Genomic DNA, 17,358 nt, shown 5'->3' with positions numbered 1-17,358 from the left:
CAGAAATTAAACTTAAGTTATTTTAAAACTAATGACTTTCTTAACTAAATCTTAATTGCATTACTGTAGGGACCTACCTAATTGCTTGCTGAGAGCAGCGCTGCCTGCCCTCGGTGACGGAGGACGGGGCCTGAGCAGTTACTTTGCTTCCTCTCTTTGCTCTACTCTGGCTTTTCTGTTTATTCCCACAAACCACCTAAGCATGGAAGGCCTGGGAGTAAACACGTAAACAGCCCTCACCCAGCGCCAGCCCAGCAAGATTCGGGGAATGCTGGTGGGTTTGCACCTTGGCCTGGTTTCACTTTTTCTTTTGTAATATGATCGTGGTTGCTTGGAGTTTTAATTGCCTGTGATAATTCCGCGCATTACGTTAGGGATCGTCCTATGAAACTGATGTGGTTTCAGAACTGAGCCAGGGAAGGTGGTGGTTGGTGGTGATCCGGGAGAGGAAGGAGAGGCATCGAATCAGGAAAACTCAGCTGCTTGTACACGAATATACACTCCAGCAATTACAAAGCAACAAAAGTTATTGCAGAATTTTGCAGTAACTATGGCAACACAATTACTCTATTATAATTGGAAATGCAAAATGCCACCCTGTTAGAAGTTTCATCAGAATGGAGTTTTGGATATCAAAAATAGGCAAGATTTAATTTTTTTTTTCAGGTAGCTCCTGAGAATTCTAAAATCTGTGTTCAATTATCTATTTTTAAGATTGATCAAGCTTTCCCAGATATTCTACTCCCTTGGATCTGTGGCATCTTTCCCCAGAATTCACATTTGTGTGGGAGGGAAGTATTTTCCTGCCTTAAAACCACACACCCTGACACATTGTAAGACTTCTATAGCGTTCTGTGTTCTGGGCTTTTATTTTAAAGATCAAATACCCTCCTAAAGAGAGCGGTAATCAATCAGAAGAGGAGCAGGATTTATGCAGCAGGCAGATGTAACACTGCCCTCTTTAGGGTTAGTTCATTCTCCTGCAAGCTGGCAGTGGGGGAGCCCTGGGGCTGGGGGGGCACGTGGGGGGGGCGGGTGGATGACTGTGGACTCCAGTAGGCCTGGATGGCCTAGAGACCAAGGACAGATGTGGCCAAAGCAGCCCTGAGCCAGAATGTTCTGTGGTCAGCAGCTTCACAGCCCCGCAAAATCAAACTGTCCAAATACCATGCTCTCAGAGGCCTTGGGGGCTGTTGCCGTGGCAAGGTCGACAGCGGCGTGGCACCCTGGCCGTGTGCATCTGGAGTGGCCGATCTTGACTTTCAGCGGTCAGAAACCCGCTTTATAAGGCTGCCCCTCTTGGTGTTTACCAGGGGGACTCTAGTTCTGGAAGTTTCCACACGTTGTGGGGTTGCTGCAGTTTAATTTCGTTATAACTCTTTCCTTTTAACTACTGCATATTTATGCCCAGTAATCGACTTCCATTTCCCAGCTTCATTGTGAGGTTTCAATGCAGCATGAATGGCTTTGAATTTCTCATCCTTTGATGTTGGGGGTGGCACCAGAGGAAAGGCGACTTTGTGCCGTCTTAATTGCCAGAGCAGAAGAAACATTTCATCACTCCTGTAGAATCCGGCCATACTGTTCTCTATTGAAAACGGCTGGGCTTTCATCGCTCAGAAGCTGCCCTGAGTAATAGATTAATACCTGATGTAGGGAGCGGGGGAGACGGCGGAGAACGAGAGACAACTGCTGCGCCGGGAGGCCGCGGGCGACAGGCTGTGGCCAGGCTTGCGTTCCTGGACCAGAATCGATGACTGCAGCTGGGGATATGGGCCGGCCCAGCCTCCCTGTGTGTGTGTGTGTGTGTGCGTGTGCGTGTGTGTGTGTGTAAGCTTCAGATTTTGCCCTTGCTCTGCAGCCTGTGAAGCTGGGCCTGAGCCCCTGCTCTTCTCGTCAGAGTGTGAGTCCCTGTCCCCGTTGGGAGCAGCCCCCCATTGATCCTGGGGTGGGAGGGGCAGGCATCAAGTTGGGAGGGAGTTTTGGTTTTCATCTCAGACAGTTGGCGTATGCTGGGGTGTGCAGTGGGCTCAGGGCCATTGGTCTTGACTTCAGAGAAGGGTGTAGCATCTTTTGGTTTAAGTCAGATGAAGGGCTCCATGTCAAAATTGATGCTGCATTTTAACGGACCTTCACAGCATATGTTTACAGAGTGTTCCTTTTGAGAAAAAAGGTCCTGAAGTAAGATCTGTGAGTTCTCTTCCAAAGATCAGTTTTCTCTTCTGGGGCTCTGTTTAGGGGTGCAGGGTGGGCTGGGGCATCTGTGGCTGCTTGGATGCCTTTTCTGACATGCCTCCTACTTCATGTCCTGGAAGGAAGGTCCAGGGCCCTACACGGGTTGCCTCTACTGTGATCCATGTAACATTGGGACAACTCACCGTCTGCCTCAGTCAGTGTGGACACCAGAATGTCTTTCCTAGTGAGCAGATCATACCACTAGTGATCATAACAGACCAGTAGCTAACGTTTAGTGAGCACCTGCTTGGGGCTACATGTTGTTGTAAGTACTTGCCGTGGATATCCCATTTATCTCCCCCGCAGCCTTTTGAAGTGGCTGCTCCTTGCCCATTTTGCAGAGGAGGAACCCGAGAGAGAAGTGGAAATGGAGCATCTGGTACTCCTGGCTGTAGCAAGCTGATTCCCTCTCTGCCGTGCCTCTGGAAGCTGAAGTTCAGTGTTGCTGAGGCATTTGGGAGGGCAGAGCCTCTTTGAGAAGATGACCGTTGGGAATATCTTTTGGGTTCAGTAGGGTCTGGGAAGTAATTCAGGTTTTCTCATGCCGTCTGCTGTCACGTGTGTGGCATCGTAGGACTGGGAGGGATCTTAACAATCGTTTCGGCTGGTGGTCATTGCATCCTGTGCTTGGATCTTCTGAGCCTGCCTGGGGGTCGGGGAAGATAGTGGAGGGCACCTTGGGCTCCACGTCCTTTTCAACCAATGCACTTTGGCCTTAACTGGTCTGTCTGCAGGATTTCCTTGGAAGATTTTATTGGAAGAAAGCATTCTAAGGGCCAAAAACTTTGAAAAACTACCAATTTGATCTATTCTTACTGTAACACCAAGCCAGAAATCTTAAAGATAAAATACTGACAGATTTAACAGCATAAAAATTAAAGAAAATTCTTTTTGGCAAAAGATTCCGTAAGTGAGGTTAAGAGACAACGAGAGAAAAAATATATAACAAGATGTGCCTATATGAGCTTAATAGCCAATATGTAAAGAGCTTTTGCAAACCAATAAGAAAAGGATGAGCATCCCTATTATAAGATGAGGAAAGCCTATAAGTAATACAAATTACAGTAGCTGATGTAAAAAACTTAGCTTTATTAATAGAGAATTTCAGGTGAAAGATCCCATTTATGCCCATCATATCAGCAAAGGTGGTTTGATAACTCCTGTTGGTTGGGATAACAATTCCTATCGCCTATCATTTCTGTGAAATCGAAATAAATTATTATGTGGAAAGTGCTTAGAATTGGGCCTGGCACATAGTGAGCACAGTGTACCTGTTGGCTGTTACTATTATTTGCTCTCTGGAGAGCAAATCGTAATTACTTAATTACTCTCCAGAAAAGTTTTATGTGTCAAAAATTTAAATGGTAATTGCTCCAATCCCAGCAATTCTGCTTGTTGGGACGATTTATTCTTAGGAAAGAATATGATAGGTGCTTAGATATCCAGATATGTACAGGAGGTTATCACCACATTATTTGTAAAGGCGATACTTATTAAATACATTTTGGTATTTTCATCCTGTGGAATGTGGATGCACAGGCTCACAGATCAGAAGTGTGCAGTGTATTGAGAAAGTAGGTCCTGAGCAGTAATACCCAGGGGGTCCCTTTTTTATTTATTTTTTAACTACTTGGGTCTCTAAAGTGGTAACGGTGGTCCTCTGGGGTATCAGGGAAATGGGATGTGAGGGACTGTCTTGACTTTTCATAGATGTTGGTAGTGTGTACATTTTTGCTCTGAGCGTGTATTACTTTTTAATAGTAATACTTTTTTTTTTAAGCCTGGTATTACCACTGGGGGAAAAACACTCTTCAACTTCATTATTTATAAAGGAGAAAAACCAGGTCCTTGGGAAGTTGATAAATATGCTTAGCATTAGAAGAATTTAGGGGATTTGTTTCCTTGACTCACCTGTAAGCTCTCCTCGCGGGGAGCTGGCCTCCTGGGTCTGGGCAGCCCTGGGATGGTCCATGCCGCTAGTGGTAGCCTAAGTGGTCTCCACCAGAAGTCGATCTGTCCCCTCCATTCCCTTGCTCGAAACCCTGTCATGGCTTCCCATTGTTCTTGGACCCTGGGAGGCCTGCCGGATCCTGGCCTCTGTTTTACCAGCCTCCTGTCCTGTTCGCTGAGCCTCAGCCCCCTGCCTGCTTTGCTTTGCAAGCCCCCTTTCAACCCAGGGACCCAGTACACACTTCCCCCACTCTCCTACTTCCCCGACCCTCATCCGTGCTAATCCTTTAGTCCCCTGGTACACATGAGCCCAGCATCCTTTTTACTCCTTCCTCACAGGATCCAGTCGTGGAATATCATTAGCTCTTTGGGCCCTTTGTCGTTCAGGGTCCTGTCTCACTCGCTGGGGGCTCCGTGGGGTGGAGGCGCTCTGGGAATGACTGGGAGCAGCTGAGGAAGGGGCGGGCTGTTGGCCTGGCTGGAGAGCCTGCTCGGGACCTGCTCCTCGGGCTCACGGCACCTGTTTCTGCCGGCGCTCTGGAACTGCCCATTTCCTCCCCGCCTCAGTCGGGAAACTGCTTGGTCCTGATTTTGGAGATTACATGCTTTTAAGTAGGTGCCGTAAATACAAGTGAAGTGGGTTCTGGGGAGGCAGAGCAGCGCATAGCTTGTCCTCTGCCAGGCCGCCAGGGCTCTAGTGCTTGGAGGGCTAGCCGCTGCTTTTGCTAATGACATTTCCCCCTGTTTGCTTCATGTCGGAATTAATGACATTATGCAGTCATTTCTTATTTAACCTCATAAGTTTAATATGATACCTTAATATGGGTGCGTATATAAACATTTTGTAGCCTGCTCTGTTCAGAAATGTGGCTGTTAGGCTGTGTGCGTTTACTATTGTTTATGAAGTATTCCGTCTGTGAGAGTCAAGTGCTTTTGTTGGATTGAAGTTTGAGCCTGAAACAATAAATCAGTTCTTACGGCCTGAAAGCCCGAGCCGGCCTTCCAAGTGGGGGTGTCGCTCAAACAGTGATGGAGCTGAGCGATCCCCCGGGAGCAGCGGCATCTGCTCTGCGTGATGCTGTTTGTTGGGACCGGTCTTTTTCAGGCTTCAGAAGACACGGTTGTGTGGCCCCCACCGGGCCCTCTTTGGTGGGGGAGTGGCATGATGGTTACGGTTGGGAGCAGGTTTCCTGAAAGTTTCTACTGGGTCAGTTATTATTTTGCAAATCCTCAGCCTGTCCCCAACCCAAGTACAAGTGTCAGGTCAGAGGGCGTCGAAAAGCCAATGCTCCCTGCACTGGGAGGACTCGGTAGCAGATGCAGAGCGCCCCCTTTCCCCCCCAGTCTTGACCAGGAAGCCCTGGCCTCTGCCTGAGCAGAGACGTTGGTGGGAACAGGAGGAGGAGGGCGTGGGCCCACACAGGTGCACCAGGTCGTGGGGAGCCTGGGGGCTGGGGAGCCCACCCTGGATGAGTTGGGGTGTTTTTTAGCCAGAGCCAGAGTTGTGGGGTCACAGCAGCAGGCTGTGAGGGCCCCAAGGCTGGAGTGGGTGAGGAAGGGCGAGCTGGACAAACCAGGGGGCTGGCTGGCGGCGCTTGTCCCCGGAAAGGACTTCCTCACTTGCTCACGCGTGCAGTCTGCTTGTGCTTAATTGACGTTTCTGTCTTCTTTCTGATTCCTGTGAGGTGCCGGGCGCCTGGCTTCTCTTGTCTAGCCTGATGGAGGCGACATGGTTGGGGACGTGGGTGTTCGCCCTTCCTCAGTGAGGCCCCCAGGGGGCCCCTCTCTGGACCGTGCTTGGCCTGGGGTGCTGGCGCAGAGGGCTCTGGGCAAGAAGTGAGGGCAGCCCACACTAGGGGAACATGGGAGGCCCTTCCCTCATTCAGCCTGTATTACTGAGAGCCCTCTTCTGGGTCCAGGACTCCATAGAAGTAGCCGTGAGAGCCCAAGCTCTGTGGGAGTAGCATAGAGAACATTCTGGAAGGGACCTGAGCTTGCCTCTAATCCAGCTGTTGGTTTTATACGTGGGAAGTCAGAGGCTAAGTCTGAGCTCCACTTGGCCCCTGCAAGGGCTTTCTTTACAGGTACTGTGTCCTTAGAGTATCCAGGCGGAAAGCAGGGCCCCAGCAGGTGGGCAGACCATGGTGGTGGGCTCGGGTCCTTCCATGTTGATGCCTGAGGCTCTCCCTCTTACACCTGCTGCTCCAGCCCCATAGGGCTGAGGCGTTTGAGTGTTCTAATGAGCCTGACCCCCACTTCAGCTTTGGGACCATGGGCACCGAGAGGAGGTAAAGTCGTCCAGCAGGGTCTGCGACCCTGTGGGGCGAGGCCGTGCAGTGAGATTAGTGACTCCCAGGGGGCAGTGGCCCTCAGCCCTTTGGGCCTTTAGAATGAGCCATGAGGGGTTGTTTGGGAAGCACTGCCCTGGGTTAATACCCTGTCTGCTCTAAAATTGTGTATGATTTTGCACGAAGAAGGTGTAATGGGTGGCTTCAGTCCCCATTCCTTGGAAAGCCTCTCTTTGCCAGCACAAGGGCTGTGTCATCACCTCAGCTGTCCAGGCTGGAGGGACACACTGAAGGACACGTCCCTGGGCACCTCACTTCTTACCTCTGTCTCCTTGTGAGTCCTTTCTCTGAAGCACGTTGTTTTCCTTTCACCTTTGCCGTCCTGTTGGTTTTGCGGCGGCCCTCATGCGTCCCCTTGTTGGCGTGGGGACCACCACACAACCTTGTCTTCTGAAGTGTGAAAAAGACCGGTCCCAGCAAATAGCACCACACAGAGCACCTGCAGCATCCCGCCTGTCGTGTGTTCTTGCATGCCCCGAGGAAGCCTGGGCCGGCCGCCGGGCCCCCCTCCTCCGCGGGCCCCCAGTGGCCGCGAGCCTCGCCGGGATTGGGCCCCCAGCAGAGGAGCGTCCACTCACCTTGCGGGGCTGAGGGGGTGAGCTGACCTTTTGGGACATGGGGTCAAAAAACAACAGTGTAAAGTGTACCCCCAACTCTGTCCCCAAATAACGTCTTTCTGTGTCGGAATGGATAATGTTCATTTAAACGTGTTGCATTTTGAGGAAACTGTTATTTTCAGAATTCCTTTTTTCGGGGGGGAGGGGCAGAGGGAGAGAGAGAATCTCAAGCAGGCTCCACGCCCAGCACGGACCCAGTGTGGGGCTCGATCTCACAAGCCTGAGATCATGATCTGAGCCCAGATCACCTCGGACCCCTAACCAACTGAGCCACCCACGTGCCTCCAGAATTCTTTTAATTAGCAGACGAGGCTGAGCAATAGGCTTGCCATGGGACCGTGCTCTGGGGTCGGCTCTTGGGATGGATTTGTTGTGGGTGTGGAGGTCCGACTTGTGGAGGTGTTGGTTCTGTTTCCCGGGTGCCGATTGGCCTGGAGTGTGCAGGAGGGGTTCCCACTGATGGAGACATTTTGCTTTCTGTGGCTTGGGGGTGCTGAGGACAGACGTGGGTGTTGAGTCAGGTGTGGGTTGAGATCCCAGCTTCACTGTTGTGACCTTGTTGCCTGGCTGGTGCTGCCTTGTGTCTGTAGGAGGGGAGGCCAGCAGGGCTGTTGCGGGCCTGGGAGCCTGTCCCCAAGGCTCAGCCCCTCTCCTCCGCCTCTCCTTGGGCAGGTCTCAGGTAGGTGGTCGTATGCAAGGGGAGTGTTGGTGACTTTGGTGTCCCTCACATAACTTCGGGGCTCCCCGAGGTCCCTGTGCCGGCGCAGGGCATCTATGTCTGTGTCTGCCGAGGTCATGGCAGGGTGAACACCTCCCCGGAGGACCTCGGTCGTGTTTGGGAGCCAGTGTGTCTTTGTCTTTGTGGGGGCTGTTTCTTAGCCTGCAGAGATCCTGTCTTGACTGCTCAGCGGCACCCCGCCAAGCACGCCGAACAGCGGCAGCTCCCAGGGCGCTGCTGTGTGTGGCGGGGACCTGGAGGCCCGTCTGCGACCCGCATGCAGGGCTGGGGCCGGGCAGTGGCTGTCCTGCTGCACCTGGCCCTTGACCTTGGTGCGATTCGTCCCCAGGCCCGTGGTGCCGAGGTCTGCAGCCCCGAGGGTGATCCATGAACATAAGTGGTTGGACGTTTCATGCTGGGGTTTTGCTGTCCGTGATGCTTCCTGGCATTCTGGAAAAGGGAGCTGTCCCAGGACCACGAAGATGCAGGTTGCAAGTTCAGCGGCAGGTTTGCCCCCTTTCCGCTTCTCTTCGCTGCTCTTGGTCACGCACCAGCAGGGAGCCTTACGGACTGAGCCTGGCTCACCTGCCGCCCCCATGTTGCTGTGCTGTCAGAAGGCCATTCTGCGTGCCTGTGGCTCGAGGGAGCCTGCGTGGCCTGGGTGCACGGGTTTGGGGTGGAGGGGGCTGCAGCTGTGGGGTGAAGGGGCAGTGCTCCCCAGGGAGGGTGGTGAAGAGCTTGGCGACTGGAGGCTGGGTGCTTCTGGTGCCCAGTGGGCACAGCCTTCCATGGGTGGCTCTGTGGGTGTGAATGCAGGGGAACAGCTCTGACCTTGTTGTAGGACCAGGTAGTCTGTGGTGAAGGAAGGAGCTAGGAAACAGGAGAACAGATTATGTCCTCCTTGGGATTATGGGAAAGTCTCTTTAAGGGAGTCTTGTGAGCAGCTCTCAGCATTGAGCAGGAAGGTATTTCCAGGAGCTGTCCGTCAGGTGGGATCTCTCCGTGGCGGATTCACAGAGTACCGTGTGCTGCAGGGAATTCATTGACTTGCTTTCCCAGAAAGTTGGGTGAAGGAAGAGTTCAGGCAGGGCTTGATCCAGTTCCTCCACAACATCATCAAGACTGGCTTGTTTCCTTCCCCTGTTTGTGAGAGTCGGCTTCCCGCCTAAGAGGGTCCAGCCAGCTGCTCTCTGGGCTGCATGTACCCTGGTTTGTGCCACTAGGAAAGAGAATATATTTGTCCCTGCCAAAGTCTTGGATTTATTCTGCTCAGTATGGCTGAGGTCACTGTCCACCTCTGAACCGTCACCAGCCAGGGGTATGGAACGCAGAGTGGCTCAGCCTCTCCCAGAAGCTGGTTGAGGAGTCCGCTTCCCTTGTGTGGAAATCGCTGTGGTTGGCAGGAGGGAGAGAGGGGATGGGTGCTGAGGAGGGACCCAGTGGACGGCATCCTCCATGGAGCCCCCTGCTCTCTGTGGCCCTAGCAGCAGATCCAGAACAGCGTTCCGTGGGGGTTGCTGTGCGAGGTGCCGTACTGAACACAGATTTCATCTTGGGGGGTCCTGAGCGGCCCTCTATGGAGGTCACAGAGGTCTAGAAATGAGGCACTAACCAGCACTTACTTCTGTGGCAACAGATGGCTGGGGCACACTGACCTTCTTGGGTGCCTTTCTACTGGGTGTACCCCAGGCCCTGGGAGTCAGTGGCATGTGGCTGGAGCTGGCCAGCTGGCAAGGTGCATAGGGTGATCTAGAAGCTTCATCAGGGAGATTCCTCCATCCTCTCCCTCCACCAGCCGGCCTGGATGCTGACACCCCTGGGAGAGGCCCTTGGAGTGGGGACGGTGGGGCCACGAGATGGCAGGGGCTGGGTCTCCTGACGCCTGTGGCTGCTTTCTCCTGACTGACCCCCCTGCCCTCAGGGCACTGCTCCCAGGCAACCCAGGAGAAGAAAGGCAGTTATCTGAGGATGCCCTGGAAGGGCTTGAGCCCACGCTAGCTCTACTGCCCAGCACAGAGGTGGATTCATGTTGAGGGTATCCTCAGAAGGCGGGGCGAGTCCTGCCAGCTAAGTGGACTCAGCCTGGTGGTTCTGGATCACCGATCACATCTGCCTCTCTGCAAGCAAGGGGTGCATTGCAGAGAATGAGCTTTGAGAGCAGATGGATGGGTTGCAGAATCCCAGCTTCACAACCCTGCACTGTGTCAGTGGTCAGATATCCAGCTTCCCTGTGCCTCAGTTTTCCCAACTGCAAAGTGAGCATGCGAGTCTCCACTGGGGAGGATTGTTGTCGTGATCATGGGAGATACAGGGGTCAGTGGCCTATCTCCTATGCCTGCCACGTAGAAATGCTGTTGACTTTCTTTAGGTTCATGTGCCCACAGGTTGGGAGGGACCCCTGCCCAGTTGCATCCTGCTGTATTTCTTTAGTGCCAGGCACTGTGGTGTTATTAAATGCTGTCCGCCTTACTTACTCCCAGCCGATGCTTGAGGAGGCTGACCCCTGAGGCAGGGTGGTGGGGTGGTGGGCAGCTTGGGTTTGAACCAGGCAGCCAGCTCAGCGCATGCCTTGTTCCTTAGGCACTACCTGGAACGCACGGTACGGCTGTCTGCCCCTAGGGAAGCAGTGCAGGGCTCAGTCTGCAAGGCACTTCTGGGTCAGAAAAGCAGAGTGGTGAGGGGCTCAGCATTTTAGAAAGGGGTCCAGGTGCGTGTCCTGGTGCAGCTATGTTCAGGCTGCAACATGGCCTCTCCCCCGTGCGTCCAGGCCTGTTTCCTTTGTGCACGATCAGAACAAGGTGCCCCTGACCTGGCTGAGCTGTGGGACTGGTGTGACGCCCCCGCTGGCTGGGGGCCTAGGCCCGGTCATCTCCCCGGGTGTGGAAGGGTCCCAGCCAGAGGCGGAGAACCTCAGCCCTGCACACCCCTCCCCCGGGGAGGTTTTCCTGAGGTGGGCAGGGGAGGCTCTCCTGGGTTCTGTGGTGGTGGTGGTGGTGGTGACTGGCCCTGTGGTCCTTGCCGGGCAGTTGCACGGCTGGACAGTGGATGCTGGGACTGTGGCTGTGGAGGCCTCTTGTCTGGGTGGGTGGACGATGTTCCTGCCCCTCACAAGCCCCTGCTTGTGGCCATACTGGTACCTGTGGGCAGGGCAGCTGCTTCAGCGGGTGACCTCATGGAGGCCCCTTGTCACCAGTGCCCGGTCTTCCCTCTCTTTAGCTCACAGTTCAGTTCTGCGATGGACGGCCCTGGTGGCTGACAGGCATGGACACACGCGCACACACGTGCACACGTGCACGCACACGTGTGTATATGTGAACACACCTGCACATGCGCACACAACACATGTGTACGCATGCACACACATATGCACACATGTGCACAGACACGCACACACAGAGACACATGGGAACACGTGTGCACACACATGTACATATGTATGCACAGACCTCACGTGTACATGTGTACACAGACGTGTATGCATGCACACATATATGCACACACGCGCACAGACACACACAGACGGGAACACATGTGCACACACATGTACATATGTATGCACAGACCCCACGGGTACATGTGTACACAGACGTGTACGCATGCACACATATATGCACACACGCACACAGACACGCACACAGAGACACACGGGAACACGTGCACACACGTACAAATGTACATATGCAGAGACCCCACGTGTACATGTGTACACAGACGTGTACACATGCACACAGACACACCACATGTGTGCATCTGTATGCACGCAAGAGACATACATGTGTGCGCATGCGCAGAGACACACGCGTACATGCATGCGTGTAGGCGTGGACACACACAGGAGCACGTGGAGAGTATGAGAGTCCGGCTCCTCTCTTGTGCTTCCTGCGGACTGACTTCAGCCACTGGCCTTGGGCCACCTACCACTTAATGAGGAATGGCAGAGTTTCTGGAAGGAGGTGCTCTGGCGACGGTTGGGTGATGAAATTCTCCCTCCGCAGCGTGCAATTCTCACCCACTTCCCCAGCTGTAAGCACCACCGCCGCCTGCCATCCTCCCAGCCCCGCCCGCTCACGTCCGGCCCGCGATTTCAGGACTATAGTTCTGCATGGAGGCATTTTGATTTCTGTCCCATCAAAGGGGCCTGGGGTCCAGTTGGGCAAGGACGGCTGAGGCCAGCCTTGCCCCTGGGCCCCCGGGACAGGCGTCTGTCTCGCCTGGACTCGAGGGGTGTTTCTTAAGGAGGCACAGTAGGCACCCCTGGGGCTGGCATGCCTGCGGCACCCCTCGAGGCGCCTGCGCTCTCCCATCTCTGGTGTGGGGCTGTTCCAGGTCAGGCACGGGTGTGGTTGGAGTAACCTGCGAACCCTCCCGTGGAGGGCTCCTGCCTGTCGCCCAGCTGGTCCCCCGGCTCCTGAAGCCTCCAGCTGCCCCGGGCACCCACGGCACCTGCTCCCTGGGACCACGCTCCTTTGTCCACATTGGCCTGCCAGCCAATGAGACCTTAAGGGATGGCGTTGGGCCCGGGTCCCGTATTCCTCTCAGAGCTAGGACTCTTGCTGGCTCTGGCAGTGACCCTCTCACCTGTGGTCCCATTCCTCTCATAGCCATGTCCCTGGCTCCCTGTTCTCATCGCATTTGGCTCTCCGTGCCAGTGGCCTTAACCCTCACCCCGAAGCGTGCTCCCTGGGACCCCGTCTCCAGTCTTCCGTCTTTCGCCTGCATTCTGCCTACATCAGCCTTCCTCGTCTCCTAGTCATGGCGCACCTGCCCTGATGTCCATGGCTTCCCACTGTCTAGAATAAAACTTGGGTCCTTTGCCTCGCCTGTGGGGGCTCTAGGGCTGCATCCAGCTTCCCTTCCCCAGATTCTGCCATCCGTGCCCTTTACCTGGCTGCGTGGACCAGCCTCCACCTTGTTTCCTGGGCTTTCCCGCCCTGGGCCTTATGAGGGCCTGCATCAGGGGCTTGCTTGGGCTTCCAGGACAGTGATAGGGGACCGCCTCTTTTGGACAGCAGGGTGGCTCCCTTTCGATTCACTAGTGGCAGAAGGTGTAGTCGCAACATCCTTGCAGTCCCTGAGCCTGACTGTCGTTTCTCCTGGACCCTGCCCTCTTCCCGCCTTGTGATGAGGAACAGATGAGGAGGCCACAGTTAGGGGCTCTGAGTCCTGCTGTTGTCACACAGACCTTTGGAAGTCCCGGGGCCGGAAATGGATAGGATCAGGCCGGGCACGTGTGTGTTGCTGGGGCCGACCCTCGGCCGCTGCTGAGCGGTGCTGGCGGAGTTGGAGGGCTCCCTCCCGTAGGCTTAAGGTTGAGGCAGAAGGAAGCAGATGGTGGGTGTGGCCACCCATTCCCACAGCCCCTCTCTCCCTTCCAGCTCCTCCCACCGAGGGGCGGGGCTGCGGGTGCGGAGCTCGCGGCCGGAGCCGGTCCTTCAGTTCCTGCTCTCCTGCCCGGTGCTTGGAGCGGCCCCCAGCTGCTTACCCCTTGTTCTGAGTGAAGATCATTTGCTTTGCTCGCCATGGTGTGAACGAGGTCGGGAGGCCCCAGGCTCAGAGAAGCGGAGGCTCAGGGTTTCTCCCGAAGGCCTGGATCAGAGCTTTTTTTTCCCAGGGGGCTGGGGACAGGGCTTCCTCCCACAGCAGGAGGGGCCCTTGGGCCTGTGACCACCCCAGTCCCACGAGAGGCTGGGCAGGAAAGCCAGGGTGCCGGGGCTGCTGAGAGTCAGGAAGAGGCTCTTCTCACAGGTGGCCGCCCCCTGCCTGACGTGCGCGGAGCGCCCACATTCCCGGCTCCTGCACCCGGGCTCACCTGCTCGGTCAGGGTCTGCGCTCGGGATGGACCAGGAGGAGCTGGGAGCGTCTCCCGGCCTTCTTGCTCCTTGACCTGCAGGCTGATGTACTCGGGAGTTTGTGTAAGCTTTAGAAAGTTAGACCGCTGTGCAACTGGCCCGCTGTTGTTCTGACTTTGCACGGCAGGGGCGGGCCTCTTGCTCCCGGGTGTTCTTGGCTCCCAGCTCTGAAAGGTGAAAGTGGGCCCCGCTCAGTCACGCAGAGGGACCGCTCAGATTTTCACGTGCTTCATCTTCCCGCGGCCTTTCTCAGTCGGGGTCCCGTTCCCAGCTTCCTTCCTCCGCTGCGGTGCTTCTGTCCTTGCTGGCCTGTGCTCTCCCTGGAGGCTCCGCAGGCCTGTGTGGCCTGAGCCGCACTTTGCACTCCTCTTCCCCCAGCCTGGCCCTTTTCCTCCGTTTCCTGGCGTCCAGGACCATCCTCTGCACCGGCCGGTTTTCTGGAGTTCCACAGCCGGCTCGGGGCACCGGGGGGCATGGCAGTGGATATCGGAACCCTGGGTCCCCGGCCTTGTGGTGGTGTTTTACTTGGGACAGAAAGGAGTGCTTTGTAGTTATCAGGCAAACTGTGAGCCTGTGGGATTGGAAAATGAACTTTCACTGGGGACTGTGTCCTTGGTGTGGGTATGTGTGGGTCCTCAGAGGAGCTGGGTGTGAAGGTAGCTCTCCTGGCCCCTGGCCTCTCTTCCTGTCCCTGCCCTGGCCCGGCACCATCAGGCCTGTTCTCCAACCCCGCTCACTCTCCCAGCAGCCAGTGGTGTTCTCCTCCTTTCGGATCCCAGGCTCACAGACCTCTGAGTTGAAGTGTGAAGGATGGGGCCACTTCGTGACCGTGCCCTTCACTGGAAGACAAGACGCGGGGGCCTGGAGCAGCGTGGGGCCTCCCGGCTGGCGAGGACAGTGAGGGCACTGCAGTGAGGTGGGCAGGGCACGGGGAAGAGGGTATGGCCACAGGCAGTGGGCGTATCTTCCTGGGCACTGGAAGGCTGGTGTGAAACCAGTGAGCTGGACAGTTATGTACGATGCTGCAATAGGAAAACAAGTGAGCATAGAACATGGTTGTGTTATGCGGCAGAATGGACATTTCACCCGAGTTTTTAGATAAAATGTAAGCTGTCGCAGAAAGCTCCCATGGGGGGTGGGCTGGCTTCTCCTGGCCTCGACCTGCCCATGGGAACACCGGTTCTCCCCACTGTGGGGGCCTTGGGGAGGAGTCTGGGAGACCCCCTGCCCATGGCTCTCTGGGCGGAAGCCCATCTTGGACCCCTAAAGATGAGAGCCCTGTGGCCAATCCCTGGATGACCGACGTCGGCTACTACGGTCTGGCCCTGCAGTTACACATCAGGGAGGAACAGAGGGAAAGTATTTCTCTTGTACGGCCTGAGAGTGTGTTTTACTAAAGCATTTGCAAAATCATCAATGTTAAGGGGGCTAAATTGGGAGAATAGATCAGCCATACACATAAGCAGTTACTATAATTGGGGAAAGTACTAATGATTTAATGTGCATATGTGGCAGAAGCATGTTTGATGAGTGCCTTGATAAGAAGAGACAGGCTGGGTATCACAAAGGCAGGCAAATAAAAAAATCCATTAATTCTTTTATTCATTTAAAAAAATGGTATTTCCGGCTTTTACAGTGACAGTTTAATAATTAGGGTGCCTAATTTTAATCTGTTAACGTGGGTGCGTGCCCTGCCTAGCTTGGGAAACCAGCTCCTGTTGGTGTGATTCTGAGCCGTGGTTGATTGCCACGAGGAGCGCGGAGATCCGGGGGACCTCAGGTGAATTCAGAGTCTGTCGCCCCGCGGGGCCGTGTGAGCTTTGCGTCACTCGGGTCTGCCCGGGGAGCTGCATGCCGAGCTGAGGGAGCCCGTCTCAGCTGAGGGAGCGTGTGTGTCCCAGGGAACCGGGGTGGTGGCTTCATGAAGCCCTTTCAGGCAGAGGCTACTCCAGGGCTTCTCACCCAGGGCGACTGTCGTGTCGCCGGTGAGGCTCTCGTCATCGAGTGCAGAGTGCTTGCAGGGTTAAAGTAAGTGACGTGCATCTGGACCGAGATGGGCTTGTTCCCACCGCGCCCTCCTAGAACTCAGCTAGTAATTTCGAAACCACTGGGGACAAGTTACAAGCGTCATTTACCAGGTCAGGGTGAAGAAATGAAATCTGCTTTCATTTACGTTTTCTGCATGTGAACAAAATGTACCTTCTTCTCTCTTTCTCTTTCTTTTCTTTTCCCTTTCACATTTGAAAAACGGGTTTCCATTCCCCAGAACTTATATTTTCCTGTCTCGAGTGTGTTCTGCATGCAGATGTAGTCAGAGACACAAAGAGGAGTGTTTGTGCGGTAGTGACTGCGTGAAAGAAAGGGGCTGCTGAGTGGTAAATCGCACGTTCCGCATATGCTAAAACCCAGTGCGGTTTGTCGCCAGCCCCGCCAGCCCCGCCAGCCCCAGCCGGCCGCAAGCTTCCCGGTGCGGGAAGAGGCAGGCAGCGCCCTCGCCTTAGTCCCTGGCCGGCTCCGTCCTCGGAGCCGTGCATGTTAGTCACGTGTCTGCTGACAGCTCACTCACCACGAGTGCACTCTGCACGTCCCGCTGTGTGTGAGGGCAGCTGGGTGTCGTCGCTCCCAGTCCTTGTCTTAGCCGTCCGGACACCGCCGAGACCTGGAGGTGCTGCGGACGGGGCCCGCCGCTCCGCGGGGAGGGCCCGCCGCGCCCTGGGCAAGGTAACTGCCACTTGTCCTTATTTCTCAGATGGACGGCAGGCCTACGTGGAGAGCGACAGCCACTCGGCACCTGCTTCTGTGAAGCTGGGCACAAAGAAGGGCAATAGGCCCTGTAATAAACCATTTGGGCAGTTCTTTGAATTTGTGTGTGTGTATATCTAGCTTTCAAAAAAAAAATCTCCGGGCGCCTGGGTGGCTCAGTTGGTTAAGCGACTGCCTTCGGCTCAGGTCATGATCCTGGAGTCCCGGGATCGAGTCCCGCATCGGGCTCCCTGCTCGGCAGGGAGTCTGCTTCTCCCTCTGACCCTCCTCCCTCTCATGCTCTCTGTCTCTCATTCTCTCTCTCTCAAATAAATAAATAAAATCTTTAAAAAAAAAAAAAAAAAAAAAAAAAAATCTCCACTTGTAACTGTGGTAAGAAGCACATAACATCAGATTTGCCATCTTAACCGTGTTACGTGTACAGCTCAGGCGTGCTACGTGCGTTCACATTGTTGTGCAGCCAGTCTCCAGAACTTTTTCGTCTTGTAGAGCTGAGTCTCTGTACCCAGGAGACATGAGTTCTGTTAGCGTTCTGAATGATCGGTGGCTCTGACTGCCCTGTCGTTTGCACCCTTGGAGGAAAAGACGGGAAGAGACAAATGTTTGTGTATCCGGTAATTATGCGCATATGCAAGTATTTAAGACGTGTGTAAGGACTGTATGTTAATATATTGCAGGTAGAAGTACGTGTAACCTGCTGTGTCCTCCGTGTTAATATGATGTTACGTGGCACGTCAAGTGTACACACGTGTATGCGTGTGCGCACCGTGTGTTACAGAGCCCCCGGGGAACGTCCCTGAGCGGGTTGCCTGCGCTCTGCAGCCATTCCTCCCCCTGCCCGTGCACCGCGTTCTCAAGCCTGACCATGTCATTCCCTC

The 17,358-nt window shown here is 54.8% G+C and overlaps 1 protein-coding gene across 2 annotated transcripts in view; it reads left to right on the top strand.

Moving 5' to 3' along the window:
* Positions 1-17,358, top strand: part of HDAC4 (histone deacetylase 4) — a 296,598-nt gene that overhangs the window by 963 nt on the left and 278,277 nt on the right. The window lies entirely within an intron of this gene.

The sequence above is a fragment of the Halichoerus grypus genome, chromosome 4 (genome assembly GCF_964656455.1).
Source record: "Halichoerus grypus chromosome 4, mHalGry1.hap1.1, whole genome shotgun sequence".
Lineage (NCBI taxonomy): Eukaryota > Metazoa > Chordata > Mammalia > Carnivora > Phocidae > Halichoerus > Halichoerus grypus.
The sequence above is the reverse complement of the archived record's forward strand: the minus strand, read 5'-3'. Positions and strand labels throughout refer to the sequence as shown.